The sequence below is a fragment of the Octodon degus genome, unplaced genomic scaffold (genome assembly GCF_000260255.1).
Source record: "Octodon degus isolate 3935 unplaced genomic scaffold, OctDeg1.0 scaffold00053, whole genome shotgun sequence".
Taxonomy (NCBI): Eukaryota; Metazoa; Chordata; class Mammalia; order Rodentia; family Octodontidae; genus Octodon; species Octodon degus.
The window spans coordinates 4,530,659-4,546,644 of record NW_004524629.1 but is presented as its reverse complement, the minus strand read 5'-3'; the positions used below and the strand labels follow the sequence as shown (position 1 = coordinate 4,546,644).

Here is a 15,986-nt window from a genome sequence, read left to right as displayed (position 1 = left end):
GCTTGCCAGGCAAGCACTTATTCTACTGAGCCATCTCCCCAGCCCTGAGATTTCTTTTAAAAATTACACTTAAGGGGGCTGGGGAGATGGCTCAGTGGTCTAAAGCACCTACTTAGAACAAGCTTAGCAAAGCACTGGGACCACGGTTCAATCCCCCAGCACCACATGCCAGCCAGCCCCGCCCCCTGGTGGGCTGAGCTGGCCACACACACGCACGCGCACGCATGCACACACACACACACACACACACACATAAATAAATAAATATTTTTAAAAATACAGTAAAAAAAATTTACACTTAAGGTTGACTCAGCAGTTCACTTTTAGAATAGACCCCAAAGAACTGAAGGCAGTGACTCAAATAGATACATGCCTACCACTGCATCATTACTTGGAATAGGCAAAAAACCAGAAACAACTCAAATTTCATCAACATATGAACAGATGAGCAAAATATGGTGTGTGGAGTATTATTCAGCCTTCAAAAAAAAATTCTGGTACATGCTACAACATAGATGAGCCTAAAGACATTTTGCTGAGTGAAACAAGCCAGACATAAAAAGACAGATACAGGGCTCTGTATAATTGTGCTTATATGAAATACCTAGAACAGGCAAATTCATAGAGACAGAAACCAGACTACAAGTTACGGGTCCTAGAAGAGGGGGAAAAAGGGAAGTCATTAATCCGTAGGTACAAACTTTCAGTTTAAGACCTTCTTCTAGAAGTGAATGGGTGCTTAAACTGGACAATTCAGATACTGGAGTGTTGTGCAGGGCTAAAAAGAAATGAGTTATCGGGCTACAGGAAGACTTGGAGGAACCATAAATGTTTATTGTGAAGTGAAAGAACTCTGTCTGAGGAAGGCTACTGCTATGTGATTCCAGCTGTGTGACATTCTGGAGAAGGCAGGAGTGCAGGACAGCAGAAAGATGCTGGGTGCTGGAGGGCAGGAGGGAGAGAGGAACAGGACAAGCACAGGGCACTTGGAGGGCAGCAAAGCCACTCTGTGGTGCTGCATCCATGGACACATTGGTCCACACCTAGGCAGGTGGGACACCGAAAGTGAAGCCTGAGGTATGCTGCAAGCTTCGCGAGTGAGGACCGATCAGGGGAGGCTCTTCTGTTGTAACTGGTGCAGCCTGCGGGTGGGGGTGTGGTACTGGGCGTGGCTGTGCGGGCAGCTGCTCGGTTTTGTTGTGAATTGCACACTGCTCCTTTAAAAAGCTATCTATGTTGTGAATAAGTTAATGGAGTGGGGAAAAGTGTGTGGAGACAGGAAACATTTGCCGGGAGCAGAACAGGCTTACAGCAAGAGGACAGAACTTTGGGCACTTTGAGTGCCCCACTTGTAGCTGATCCAGTGGCCGATCCAGTGTAGTGATCCTGTGCCCTGTGCGACGCCCCACTCCTTGAAGGAAAGTCGATGTGTTTTCTAGTTGGTGAGAGGGAACAGATTGGATCAGAGAAATTTCGAAAATAGAATTGAGCAGATTTGTGGTCAAGTGGTTGGGAAGCAGGACAAAAAGCGTATCCCAATGGAGCACTCGGGAGAGCTGATTGTTCAGCATCAGAAAGTTTGGGAGCTGAGAATGAAACACAGCTTTTTAAAATTTTATTTTATTTTTTGAAACACAGCTTTTATTAAAATCAATTATAGGGCCGGGGAGATAGTTCAGCAGCATAAGCACCTGCCTGGCAAGCACAAGGTCCTGAGTTCAATCCCCACTACCAAAAAAACTGAAATATATACACTGACAAGTATATTACAATTACAATTATAATTAATTTTACAATTAAGTTAATTACATTTAAAACAAAGGTTAACAATACAGTTTGTCATTCCTAAGTATTTTTCTATTACCCCTCCAATTGAGGGTATTTATATCAACTGGATTTGTTTGTCAGCTGTACTACGTACGTAACAGAACGTTATTACACATCTCTTACTAATTCCTCACCAACAAAGCTCCCCCCCTTGTGTAGCCAGCAGTTGTTTCTGTACCAGCACAGGGAATTTTCTAACTTGGGAAGTTTCTAACTTGGGAAATCAATAGATACTCATTTTTCAGAAACTAAAAGCAGAACACAGTTGGGGAGGAAAATATTTATTGAATATGTTAAATTTAAAGGACCTGTGTAATATCTAATTGAATATAAGAGAGATTGAAATTCAGGGCTATTTTCACTAGAGAAAGATGTTTAGAGGTGTCATATTGGTGCATAGACATTAGTTGAAGGCAAGTTAATAATCTGAGGACACATTCTTAAATATGTTTATGAGTTTTTCCTAAATCATGTTTCCCAGCACACTGGGAGGCTGAAGCAAGAAGATGACAGATTTAAGCCCAACCTGGACAATTTAGCAACCTAACCAATCCCTGTCTCAAAAAAAAAAAAAAAAGGCTGGGGATTTAGTTCAGTGCAAAGGCCCTAGGTTCAGTCTCCAGTGTTAGGGAAGGGGTGGGGGAGGAGTGGGAGTGGGAGTGGGAGCAGGAGGCATCTTGCACTTACCAATTCCTTACTTATTTATTTGGGTGGTGGAGATCAAACCCAGGGTCTTGCACACACTAGGCAAGTACTCTACCACCGCACTACAATAGCAATTTTTAAAAGAATTTTAAACCCCAGCCCTCAATAGAAATGTTTAAGATACTCATCTTTATTATGTCTTCTAAATTACTCAACCTTGTGTTTTCACCTTTCATCAATTTACGCACTGTCAAGGTAAATTACATAACTACAATAGCAAGTACCACTCCCACAAACCTGTTTGGGCACCAGAGCTGTGTGCAAAAGTTGAAGAGTTTTCTAGGACAGAGCCCACACAGTTTGGAGAACAATGAGGTCAGTCATTTAATTGGAGGTGGGCAGTTTGGAGAGCGTCTGCTGTGACAATAGCAATAGTTGGAGTGCACGCTCAATTACATATCAGACATTATGCTTCCTTGAACTGTCTTAATTCTCAAAATCATCTGAAGTATTAAAATAATAAGGGATGAGTTAATATATGCAAATCTTTTGTTTTATGCAATGGTACCCATTTTGTAATCTCAAATGAAAATATCACATCTAGGTTTTATGATTTATTCTCTGATCTCTTTGATTATTGCTTTGAAATCATTCTAACAGCTCACTATATTAGACAGAAGGATTTTTTTTTTTTCCTCCAAATGCCTTCAGGGCAGGTTTGGCTGGCTTGAGTTGTGGGGATTGAACCACAGCAACCTGAGCCTGACTGCTTTGTTGAAGCAGCCACTTAAAGAACTGAGCTAAGGGGCAGGCTCCCCCAGCTCACTATATTAGTATAAATCATATGAACACTTTTTTTTTCCTCTGAAGTGTGGCAGATCCAAACATGCCTTAGTTCAGTGAATTAATTTGCAGGTATTTATATACAGAATTCTAGCCTATGATTTTGGTAACTCTTGTTATCTTAAACTTTCAACCAGTGTAATTAGCTATGAACTTGCTTAGGTGTCACCAGAGACTTACGTTTGCAATGAGCCCATGGTGTCATAGTACTACCCTTCAAGGTGGGGTGGGGATGTAGCTCAGTGGTAGTGCCCTGGCTTAGCAAGCACAAGCTCCTAGACCCAATCTTCCATGGTACTAGGGGGTGGGGGGGGAAGTAGTCCTTTTGTTCTGACAAAGTCTTTTTGGTTTTTTTGAGACAGGGTTTCACAATGTAGTTCAGCCTAGCCTTCAACTTGTGGCAATCCTCCTGTCTTTCCCTCTGGACTTCTGGCACTAAAGGCATAGACCACCACATCCACCTTTGTTCTGACAAATTCCTTTTTTGGTTTTGGTTTTGTGGTATTGGGGATTGAACTTGGAACCTTGCACTTGCCAGGCATGCACTTATGCCACTGAGCTACCTTCCCAACCCCCTTTTTGGTTTTTTTTTTTTTTTTTTTTTTTTTTTTTTTTTTTTTGGTGGAACCAGGGATTGAACTCAGGCCCTTGCACTTGCCAGGCAAGCATTTATTCTACTGAGCCATCTCCACGGCCCCTTTTGGTTTTTGTGTAAAACTAATAAGATAACAGCATCCTTGTAGCTCCTGTAAGCAGTGCACAGGGTAAGTAGGTGAATGCTCATGATTGCCTTTTAATTGCTATTTTGTTGGTTTAACTGGTAGCAGTTATAGTAAGAGGCAGCAGATCAGCTGTTACATATGTTTTCTCTAACTTCTGCTGCCCCCTACCCCAAAGCACAAATGCTGACCCCATAGACAATAGTATCTCAGTGGTCTACTTCATTGTGCCGAATTTCCTAAGGTTCTCAGCACAGCTTGTTCAGTACATGAACCATGGACCAGTAAACAGAACCAGTCATGATTAGTCACCATTAATGTGTTTTCAAAACAGGTGAAGTACAGAAAAATTATTTAAGCAGGCCTCACTTATGAGTAACTAGGACAGAATAAGGCATGAAATTGGAGTGAACAAGTTTCCACTCTTGAAGTGCTGCTGCCTTCCTTCAAGGTCTATGCAGCTGTCCTTATGGACCCAGGTTACAGCTGCTTTTTGTTACTTACAGCAGTGGTCAGTTGGGAGGCGGAAGGACTGGGAAAGACATTTTATTGTAGTCTCATGGGAAGCAACAAGCAAAGTCAAATACACACATTTAGGAATGGCTCAGTTGAACAACTGCATCCTCTGGAGCATAGGATTGTAGTATATATGCTGCCAAAGTGAGCACCTCTGGAGCATAGGGAATGTCCCTCTTTGCATGGTACCTGGCTGGCCTTTGAGTGATCAGGACAGGGAGAGCATATGAGAGGTCAATAAAGAAGGTGGTTGGGAAGGTGGGTGTGTTGGTTCATACCTACAACTCCATCCCTTTGGGAAATAGAGTCAAGAAGATCACAAGTTCAAGCCCAGCTGGGCAATTTAGTGAAGAGACAGTGTCAATAAACAAATTTAAAGAGGGGACAATCTTCTGTACTGAGGAGAGCGGGAGGGTGGTCATAGATGTGGGCCCTGTACTGGTTGACTTGCACATGAAAGGCAAACTTATGTAGTCACTCTGTCTAGGAACTGGCTAGCATATAGAGGACAGTCCCACTAGGTTGGCAAGGGCCCTAAGTGTCAAAGCATCAGAACACAGAAAATAAATGGCATGGTATTTTAGCTACTTTCCTTTGGAAGGACAAAATACCCAACACCCACAAGTTAAAGAAGGAAAGACTTACTTTAGCTCATAGTTTATAGAAGTTTCAGTCTTTAGCCAGTTGGCTCCAAGGCAGGGTAGCATGGCAGAGAGAGGAGCATGGCAAAGGATAAATGTTCTCTGGCAGGGCAAGCAGGAAACAGCAGCCTGCCTTCTTTCCCTTTTTGTTCCATCCAGGCTATAAGCCTATTAGATAGTATCATGCAGAATGGGTTTTCCCTCTTAAACAAATGTATCCCCCACACTCAGAGCTATACCAAACCAGTCAGTTGACTAATCATGCGTCCATTATTCCAGTCACTTCCCCAAAACCCCACCTATGAGCAAATGAGAATTTGGGGGATGTCTTACTCTTCTCTCGTTGCTGGGACAAATACCTGACACTCAAAATGAAGGAAGGAAACGTTTATTTTGCTCACAGTTATTGGAGGTTTCAGTCCATACTCAGCTGGCTCCAAGGCAGAGCAGCACATAGCAGAAAGCAAAATTTCATGGTGGCAGCAAAGAGCAAGAGCACAAGGGAGTAGTAGCAGCTCAGGCAGCTGGCTTCTCTTCCCTCCTTACATTGAACTGCAAATTCCCTGCCCCAGGGCAGGTGCAGCATCCACACCCACAATAATCAATCATAAACTCCAGAAGCTGCCCCAAGACTGCATGAGGCTTTAGGGGGACACCTAGACACAAACCATAACATTCTGCCCCTGGACCCCAAAGACTCATGCACATCCCTTTATGCAAAAGACATTCTAGTCCATCTCTATGAGTTGCCAAAGTCCCAACAGTTTCAGCATTGCTGAAAAGTCCAAGTCCTAAGTGTCCTCCAAGATCCTAGGCAAACTCTCAACTGTGAGCCCCTGTACAAATGAAAACCTAAACATTTGCAACATTCAAAGGTACAAAACAAACATTACCATTCCAAAAGTTACACACAGCAGGATACCAAGCATTGAGATCAACACAAGTCCAAAATCCAGCAGGACAAACATTAAGTCCTGTGGTTTCATGTGGAACATCTGAAGCAATCTGTGGCAAATTGTGAGCTCCATGTGGCTCCGCACCTATGGCACTCATGGTGGTAGCTCCCATGGCTTCACTCTTAGGCTGGCTTTGCTTCCTCCTTGCAGTTTCCCTTAGATGATCCACGTTCCTGGCTTTTCCAAACTTTTGGGGTTTCCACAGAATGGGCTTCTCACTCAGAGCTCCACACACTACCTTCTCAGGGGCACACCGCCTGGCGTCCCAGGCCTTCTTCTGAAATCGAGATGGAAGCCTTCTTGACCTCAGAACTCCTGCATTCTGAATGCGCCTAAAACACGTGCCTCGTGGATGATGCCAAGGTCTGCGGCCAGCTAGAGCAGTAGCCAGGTTTCCTTCTCTCTTGGCTGTAGGGGTCGAGTGCCTGGATTTTGATCCTGAGGAATAATTTCTCCATGCCAGCGCCATTCTGGAACCTCGTGTGGCCGCTGCTGCCATTCTGGAACATGGGGCTCAGCAGCTTTCCCCTCAAGGCAAAGGACCTTTGTTTGCAGTTCTGAGGCTGCAAAGGGTGGAGACCTGCCTCCTCTTGTGAGGCCCTCAGGCCATCCTTTCCATTCTCAGGTTCCTTCCAGGCAATGAAGATCCTCTCAGCTCCACCTTTGCAGTCCACAGCTTTATTAGTGCTTTCTTTCAGGCCAAACTCACAACATATTGGCCCATCCTGCTGGGCTCCTTGCTCTTCATTTTCAATGTAAATCTAGCAAAAATCCCCCAGCAACAACCAGACCACTGCCCCAATATTTGGCTGCTTTGAAATGTCTTTGGAAAGATTAATCAGACCACCATGCTCAAACTCACTCTCAGGCAGTCTCTGGACATGAGCAAAATGCAGACAACTTTTCTGCCAAGCCTTAACAGACATTGTCCGGAGCCCAACAACCAATGCAGTCCTTCTTCCCAGCAGAAACCTCCCCAGCCTGGTCTATTAATTTGTGTGTGTGTGTGTGTGTGTGTGTGTGTGTGTGTGTGTGTGTGTCCAGCTCAGCCCACTAGGGGGCGGGGCAGGCTGGCATGTGGTGCTGGGGGATTGAACCGCGGCCCCTGTGCTTTACTAAGCTTGTTCCAAGTAGGTGCTTTAGACCACTGAGCCATCTCACCAGCCGCCCAGCCTGGTCTTTACAGGCCGACTTTCTGAGTTTCTGAGCTCTGACTAGAATCTCCCAAATAGAACAGCCAAAGCTGTTCCAGCGCTTTGCTTGTAGGCGACATCTCTGAACCTTTCCTATCTCTTCCCATAGCCATTCCCAAAAGCTTGTAATCCACATGGTCAGGTTTAGCCACAGCAACAACCCCACTCCTGCAGTACCAAATTCTGTCTTAGTTACTCTTCTCTCATTGCTGGAACAAATACCCGACACTCAAAATGAAGGAAGAAAAGGTTTATCTTGCTCATAGTTACTGGAAGTTTCAGTCCATACTCAGCTGGCTCCAAGGAAGAGCAGCACATAGCAGAAAGCAACCTTTCATGGTGGCAGCAAAGAGCAAGAGCACAAGGGAGTAGCCGCAGCTGTTTCTCTTCCCTCCTTACATTGAACTGCAAATTCCCTGCCCCAGGGCAGGTGCAGCATCCACACCCACAATAATCAATCACAAACTCCAGAAGCCACCCCAAGACTGCATGAGGTTTTGGGGGGACACCTAGACACAAACCATAACAGGGGACATCTAGGTTAGTACACTATAGTGGGTATCATTCTCTAGAGCAGGAGTACAAGATCGTGACCCTTAATTAGAAATAATAAATACCCACGTGGTGGGTATTTGTGGAATGGCATTGGAGGGTGAGAGAGTGTAGAAGACAGTTTTGATTTCTCTGTCCCTCCCAACACTGTCTCCTTCTCAGCAGCAGCTTTTTGGTCTTGCAGTCTTCATGTAGCCCATGCTGAAGTTGAACTCCTGATCCTTCTGCCTCATCCTCCTGTTATAGGGAAAAATGATCTCCCGACCTGACCTGGACGAGTTCATGTTCTCTAAAAGCGAAGAATGAATTTTAGGAACCAACAGAGGTTAAGAGTAGAATATTTATTGGGAAAGAAAGCTTCTGTCTCAGAGGGGACAGAAGGGGGGCCCGAGCGGGTTGCCCAGGAAATTGTCTCGTCCAGGTTATTTTTATAGGACAAAATCACACAGGGCTAAGGAACTCGCTTAGGTGGACAAAAGGGTGGAACAAAGCTATGGTCAACCAATGGGATTACAAGCACAATTGCTCAGGTGAAACTGATTAAGTTCAGGACCAAATGGGGAAGTGAGTCACTTAACGAGTAGCCATGAATATAGAATAGGATTTTATGGGGTAGCCATCCAGTAGTAGTCGGATTAATGATTCTTGGTTTCCCTCAGGGTGATGATCAATCTTGGATGCCAATCTTTAGGGAGGTCAATATTTGTTTGATCTTTGGTCTTTAGGTCTGGCCCACGGCAGGAGCATCTATCCCTCCCATAGTTGCAAAATATCTGGACTTCTGTGTTATCTCTTTTGAGGCCCTGGCCCTGCCTGACTGCCTAAAAATATTTCTATCTAACTCGGCTGCCTACAACACTCCCATGAGCTGTGACTACAGACATTAACCACTAAGACCAGCAAAATGAAAGAAAATGAAAGGACTCCTTTCCTAAACTGCTCCAGCAGAGTGAAGGAGTTAACAACATACTACAATAAGCTTGGTGCCCCAGGAACATGAGAATTGCCTTTTTTTTTTTTTTTTTTTTTTATAATTGCTCATTCTTCTACAGTGTCTGCACTGAGGACGTACTGTAGTTTTTGGTTTTTTGTACTTGGAATTGAACTCAGGACTTTGTGCTTGCCAGGCAGGCGCTCATGCCACCGAGCTATTTCCTCAGCCCGAGAATTGCCTTCTGCATGCCCCAAATACTGTCACCTGGAGTCAGCTTTCTGGGTGACTGGGACTCCACTGCTGCTTGCTCAGGCCCTGGAAATTCCCCCCAAGGTGTGCCAGGCTGGTGGGAGACCACCGCCTTGTAACCATGGGAAGTGAGCTAGTGACAAGACAGTATGACACAGCTGAAATGCATAATCTCAATAAAATTGAATAAAATCTTGGAAGCAGTGGTAAAAGGAGAGAGGCAGCATACCTTCTGTTAGCAAGCACCATGCTACCTGTGATTTCCTGAGAATGCATTTTGCCCTCTATACAATGTCTACTTTCAGCCTGCATCAAGGTTGTGCTAGAAGGGGGCCTGCCCATTAGCTCAGTTGTTTAAGTGCCTGCTTAAACAAAGCACTCAAGCTCAAGCTGCTGTGGTTCAAACCCAGATGCTCTCTGCAAAGCAGAAATGCCCTAAAGGCATTGTCTGGCCTCAAAAAAAAAAAAAAAAGATTGTGCTAGAAGAGGCAGACACAGAGAACAAGAGCATTTGTTTTATTGACAAAAAACCTATGAGAACTTTAGAACTGGGGCCATTGAACTGTTTAAAAATCTGGGGATTTGAGTTATGCTAATATGGTGAGGGCTTCTTCAGGGTGGATTTTGTCAGAACTGCAAACCCTTCTTCTCTTGGTTGTGGTTGCTGCTGGGCTGCTGGTCACCACTGTTCTCCCAGAGCAAGCAAGTACTCTTTTCTGGAGCTAGCAGAAGGCCTGCCTCCAATTCACCCAGGCTGTTGTTTGTGTGTCAGACCAAGTGTGGTCTTCAGCCTCTGCCTGTGTGGAGACTGAGGAGGACTCCTTGATGCTGGTCTTTCATTTGTCATCTGAGAAAAGGAGGATGAGTAAATAAATGTAATGTCCCAGAAAAGCAGCGTCTATTTACTTATTTATGGGACACAAATCTGTTTACTAGAAATAGCATGACTGCAAATGCCCACTTTCTAAACTTAACACTGAAGCATGGTTTAAACTGGCTTTGAACTCACTTTGTAGCTCATCCTGGCCTTGAACTTGCAGTGATCCTCCTGCCTCAACCTCTGAGTGCTGGGATTACAGGCCTGCTCCACCACACCCTGCTTTTTAAAAAAATTTTGAGATTAGGTCTCACTGTGTAGTTCTGGTTGACCTTGAACTCACTTTTGTAGCCCAGGCTGGCCTGAATTTACAGTGATCCTCTTGCCTCAGCCTCCAGAGTGCTGGGATTATAGGTATGTGCTATCACATCTGGCCCCCCCCCCAAATTTTTTTTTATTTGATTAGCTCTTTTCTTTCTTCCTATGCACCATGTATCCCAGTGTTCCGTGGTATTTTCCTTACATCTCTTCCTTGTCTCCTTTCTTTCCTGCCCTCTCCCTTCCCTGCACATACTGTCAGCACCAGGGATCCAGCCCAGTATCACAGAAGGTAGTGATGCTCCAACCTGAACCTCCACAGGCCCTGGCCCCTCCCCTGGGAGCCAGGTCTGTGCTCAGCTCAGCAGCTTCATCTTCCTTGAACATCACTGGCATATCTGGGACTTGGGTGACACCTTTGTTTTCTAGTAATTTGTGCATGAGCAGGTTCTCACATGTATCCTATCCTTTCTACTGACCTGAACTGGATGTGGGGGGGCATTTGCTGTCTAACTGGAAGCCTTCCTCAGGTGGTTCCTAGAACAGGAGGGCTTTGTCTTTGTTATATTTCTAAATTTATCTACTTACTGTCTTGAGTTTCTTCCTTGTTCTGGTTTTCTTTTTTTTTCTTTTTTTTTTTTTTTTAATTTTAACATTTATGGGGGGGGGCAGCTCAGCCCACCAGGGGGCAGGGCTGGCTGGCATGTGGTGCTGGAGGATTGAACCGTGGTCCCTGTGCTTTGCCAAGCTTGTTCCAAGTAGGTGCTTTAGACCACTGAGCCATTTCTCCAGCCCCCATTCTGGTTTTCTTTCTTTCTCTCTTTCTTACTTTTTTCTTGTCCTTTTAAGACAAGGTCTCTCTATGCGGTTCAGGCTGGCCTTGAGCTCAGTTTGTAGCCTGGGCTGGTCTTGAACTCATAGTGATCCTCCTGTCTCTGTCTCCTGAGTGTGGGATTATGGATGTGCAACACCATGCCCAGTTCTGCAATCTCTTTTCTTTCTTTCTTTCTTTCTTTCTTTCTTTCTTTCTTTCTTTCTTATTCATTTTAATGAGAAAATAAAATAACAATGAAGCAATTTCAAAACAGATTAGTAGGACAGTTACAATAATTAATACATTGGGGGCCTGCCCCTTAGCTCAGTTCTTTAAGTGGCTGCTTCAATAAAGCAGTCAGACTCAGGTTGCTGTGGTTCGATCCCCACAACTCAAGCCAGCCAAACCTGCCCTGAAGGCATTCAGACCAAAAAAAAAAAAAAATCCTTTTGCTAAAAAACAATAATTAATATATTGCATATTGTTGTCTTCATAGTAGTTATTCAGAGGACAAGATGTAGACATGATATCTTGTCTAAGAAATATTGGTACAGACCTTCCTTTTCATTGAACTAAGAGAAAGTAGCCATTCAAGATCAATGAAGACTCAGGGCATAAGAGAACCTGTACTGTATCATCCTGTAACTCAGTGATGTTCAAAATTTTCTGATCAAGGAGATTATGGGGCCACAGAGGAAAGTGTTTGACAATGTAGAGTGTGCTTAAGGAGAGTGACGTGGAGAGAAAAAATTCTCTCAGGCTTTCACAGAGAGCAAATTGGTCAAGCAATGGCTGTGACTCATCCACATGGCTGACACTGACAAAGGATCTACACACTGCGCTACAGGGTCTCAGGGCAGATCCTGAGGGGATTTAAATAAACTTGTCAGACACAAAAGTTACATTTCTTGTTATATAGGTCTTGCTTTATCTTGGTCTTAACCATCCAGCAGAAAAATATAAAAAATGGGGTATAAAAAGTAATGCTATATTAATATGCTCAGCTGTAAAAGGCTCAAGTCAACAACTTCTGACATTGCCAGTCCTACGGGTAACCCACTACTATTATGGACTACTGGAGTATATTGGATTATTTTGCTGAATTCATGCACCTACAATATTTAAATGGCAATGGAATACCCATCTCTGACAAAACTAAACAAAAAAAAGGGGATACAAATGAAGGACCATTTTGTATCTGTATATCTGCAATCTCTTTTCAACCAACCACTGGCCTCAAGTGAAACATCAGATTACAGATGGACATGCTATGCTATGCTGCCATCTGCAGAGCAGACTTAATGCTAAACTTTCCACAGAGAATGTCTAAATATGCTGTCGAGACACTAATGTACACGAAGAGACTAAAAGGAGCAGTATAATAATGTTAGAAAAGGGATGAAGAGATGGTAAGAGTGTCATTATACAATTTCTAAAGTTCAAAATCAAGAAACAACAGTATTGGCATATTGTTTAGCAATATGGAAAAACCAGAAGAACTCAAAATAAAATTAGGTAAGCAATTACCACACACACAAAAAGCAACTGAAACTAGAGGAAACACAAGCAGAGCCACTTTTAATCCTAAAATCCTACTATTAAAACATGTGAGACTTGTATGAAATTATTTTTTAAGTACTTTCTTTTCTTTTTTCTTCTTTCTTTCTTTCTTTTTTTTTTTTTTTTCTTTTTTTTTTTTTTTTTTTTTGAGGCAGGATCTCACTATGTAGCCCAGGTTGGCCTTGAGCTCATTTTGTAGCCTAGATTGGTCTCAAACTCGCAACGATCCTCCTTCCTCTGCCTCCCAAGTGCTAGGTATACAGGCACGTGCCTCCACACCAGCCCTATTCTGGTTTTCACTGTGCTCTTCTTCATGGTCCTCATTAGATTCAGGTAGAGTACTATCAAATCTTTCATATATTTCAATTTGTTCATAAAGCTCCTGATATTCTTCATTACCCTCCATTTCTTCATTGCTCTGGTTTTCACTGTCCTCTTTTTCTTCTTGTGCAGTTGTCATCATCTTATTTTTTATAGTTTTTGAATTTGTTGATAACATTCCTGATATACTCTTCCTCCCTGCTCTTGGTTTCTTCCTTGTTCTTCTGACTGTAATGTTTTTTCATGTTTCTCAGTAGGTTCAGGAAGGACAAACTGTTTCCAGCCAACCATGCATGGGGTCAGTCAGTTGCCCTCTTATTTATCTGCTGGTCATTAGCAGTGGGCTTCTGATCAGCTGCTGCCTCTTCATTGTCTGAATGTGTATTTTCATTCTCCTGTATATCAGAGCTTGATTGCAACTTTGTTTGTGTTGCCTCAGTGTCACAATTCTGTTTTTTTTTTGTTTTGTTTTGTTTTGTTTTGTTTTGTTTTGTTTTGGCAGAACTGGGGATTGAATTCAGGCCCTTGTGCTTGCCAGGCAAGCGCTTATTCTACTTGAGCCATCTCCCTGGCCCTCAGTGTCACAATTCCTGTCCATGCATCTTCCTAGAGTTTGTGTTTCTTCTGGTTGATTGTAGGGAGGCTGTTGAATGAACAGCCTAAAATTTCCCTTATAGAGTGTTGTCTTCTCATGGCAACAGGTGTAACCTTTGAAGGAGGCTTCGTTCTCTGTAGAAGACGTGGGAAGCAGGGAGATCACTCCTTTGAATTGAGCTTCAAATGGGACTGCTCTAAGTCCGAGCAGTCACTGTTGGGGTATGGAGACGCTGTGAAGTTACACTATTGTATGTTTGGTTTCCACCAAGTCCTGAAGCTTCAGAAAAAGAAAATGAGGAAGAGATGTTGGAGAGAAGGACAGAGTTGAGTACTCTGATAAACTTAGGGTCCATGTCCTTTTTCTATACTGAATTATCCCATTCAGATGAAAGTGTATTCTATGAACCTCTCTCCTTGGAGGGGCAGAAGAGGCAGTCGTCTCTCTGTAAAAGCTTGTATCACTATACAATAATCTCTCTAACAAACACTAGATTCCTCTCATCCTCTATCTTGTGATGATTGAAAGAACTTACATCATAAGAGAAAATGATACTTGCATAGAATTTAAAAAATACAGGAACATCTCAAGATGAAAACAGGTCTATGATCTCACCATCTAGAGATAATGATACTTATCACTAAAGCTGTTTGGTGGATCTAAATAACCTTTACTTTGCTGGGCATGATGGCCTACACCTGTAATCCCAGCATTCAGGAGGCAGAGGCAGGAGGATGGTTGTGAGCTCGAGACCAGCCTAAACTACAAAGTGATCCTAAGGCCAGCCTGAACTGCATAGTGAGACACTGTTTTAAAAAGACAGAAAAAAACCAAAAATGAAAAATAGCCTTTGCTTTGACTTTAATATACATATATTGTAAGTATGTATAGGCATTGATATGTATGTGGATGTCACATGAGAAACTGAGATTATTAAATTTCACGGACTATTGTGTCCCTTTCAGGATATCATATCTCTATCATCATGGCAGCCTGCTGTTTGTCTTGCAGAACCAGAGTGCGCTTTTATTTTTGTTTTGCTCTTTTCCTCTTTCATTTGGCCCAAGCTCACTCTGCAGAGCCTGTTGCTCCCTTGCCCATTCACCCCAAGTTTTCTGATAAACCCGGTCACCAATAAATAAATATATAATTAATTAATGTGCTTATTTTATGGCATACCCTAGAGCAGTGGTGGCACATGTGCCACAGTGGACTAGCTGGATCACTGAAAGCTCCCAAAGCTTCCCCTCACTGGCCTATGGTGGCCACACAGGGCTACCCAGTAATCATTAGCTACACTCTTACTGACTTTCCCTTGACCACAAAATAAAGACCATTAGTGCAGGTCTAGTGGCCATTAGAGTATTAAGGCCATTATCAGTGGCCCTGTGAATGACCATTAGCTTTAAAGCTGCAAAAACTCCACCCAGCATCCGAAGCCATTCAGGGCCCCTGACCCCATCGTGTGGGTTAGGGATAGCTGGGTGCGGTGGGCGAACCTGAGAGAGTCAGGGTGTGTGGTTCCGGGCAGCGGGGACCGAGCCTAAATTCATTTTATAGCCCTCCACCCCACTTTCCCCAGCCATGGCCCTCTGCTATCTCATGGCTGTGGGCTTCAACAAAGGCCACAAGGTGACTAAGAATGTGAGCAAACCGAGGCACAGCCGCCGCGGATGGCTCACCAAACACACCAAGTTCGTGCGGGACATGATCCGGGAAGTGTGCGGCTTCGCCCCCTACGAGCGGTGCGCCATGGAGCTGCTCAAGGTCTCCAAGGACAAGCGCGCCCGCAAGTTCATCAAGAAAAGGGTGGGGACGTACATCTGCACTAAGAGGAAGCATGAGGAGCTGAGCAATGTGCTGGCCACCATGAGGAAGGCAGCTGCCAAGAAGGACTGAGCCCCTCTGGAATAAAGCTTTGCAGAAAGTTTAAAAAAAAAAATTCTGCAAAAACTCCATTTGCTCATCCATAAATTTTGGGCCATCTGTCATTTTCATTCTCTCTCTCTCTCTCTCTCTCTCTCTCTCTGTCTTCAATATTTGAGATTTTATTGGTTGTGTTGAGGATCAGTACAGATGATTCGCTTTGTATACAATTCTTAACACATATACCAAAAAAAGCCACGTATTGTTTTTCGGTTGTTCCAAGGACTCTCCAGCTTCAAATTTAGAGGTACATTTTCTGTAAGAGGATTAAGTACCAGTATCTTCAAATGGGGACAAAGTGTTACTTAAGTCCCACCAATTCAGAATTTTGTATCACATACACTACATGTTCAAATTTTTTATCTTTCACAGAACATTATCAAAATGAGGCAAACCAGACTACCACTACCAAAGATGTTGCAGGGTGCACACAATTCTGACAGGGCAACAATTAGGATGTAGTTTTCTTTAGGAAACAATTCTACTAAAAACATGGGAATAGAAGTCATTTAAAGTATCCAAGACAGGGCTAGGGAGATGGCTCAGTGGAATAAGTGCTT

At 43.6% G+C, this 15,986-nt stretch overlaps 1 pseudogene; it reads right to left on the bottom strand.

Annotated features, from left to right (window-relative positions):
* Positions 1 to 1,306: 1,306 nt before the first annotated feature.
* LOC101563406 overlaps positions 1,307 to 15,986 on the bottom strand; it is a 57,643-nt pseudogene continuing 42,963 nt past the window's right edge.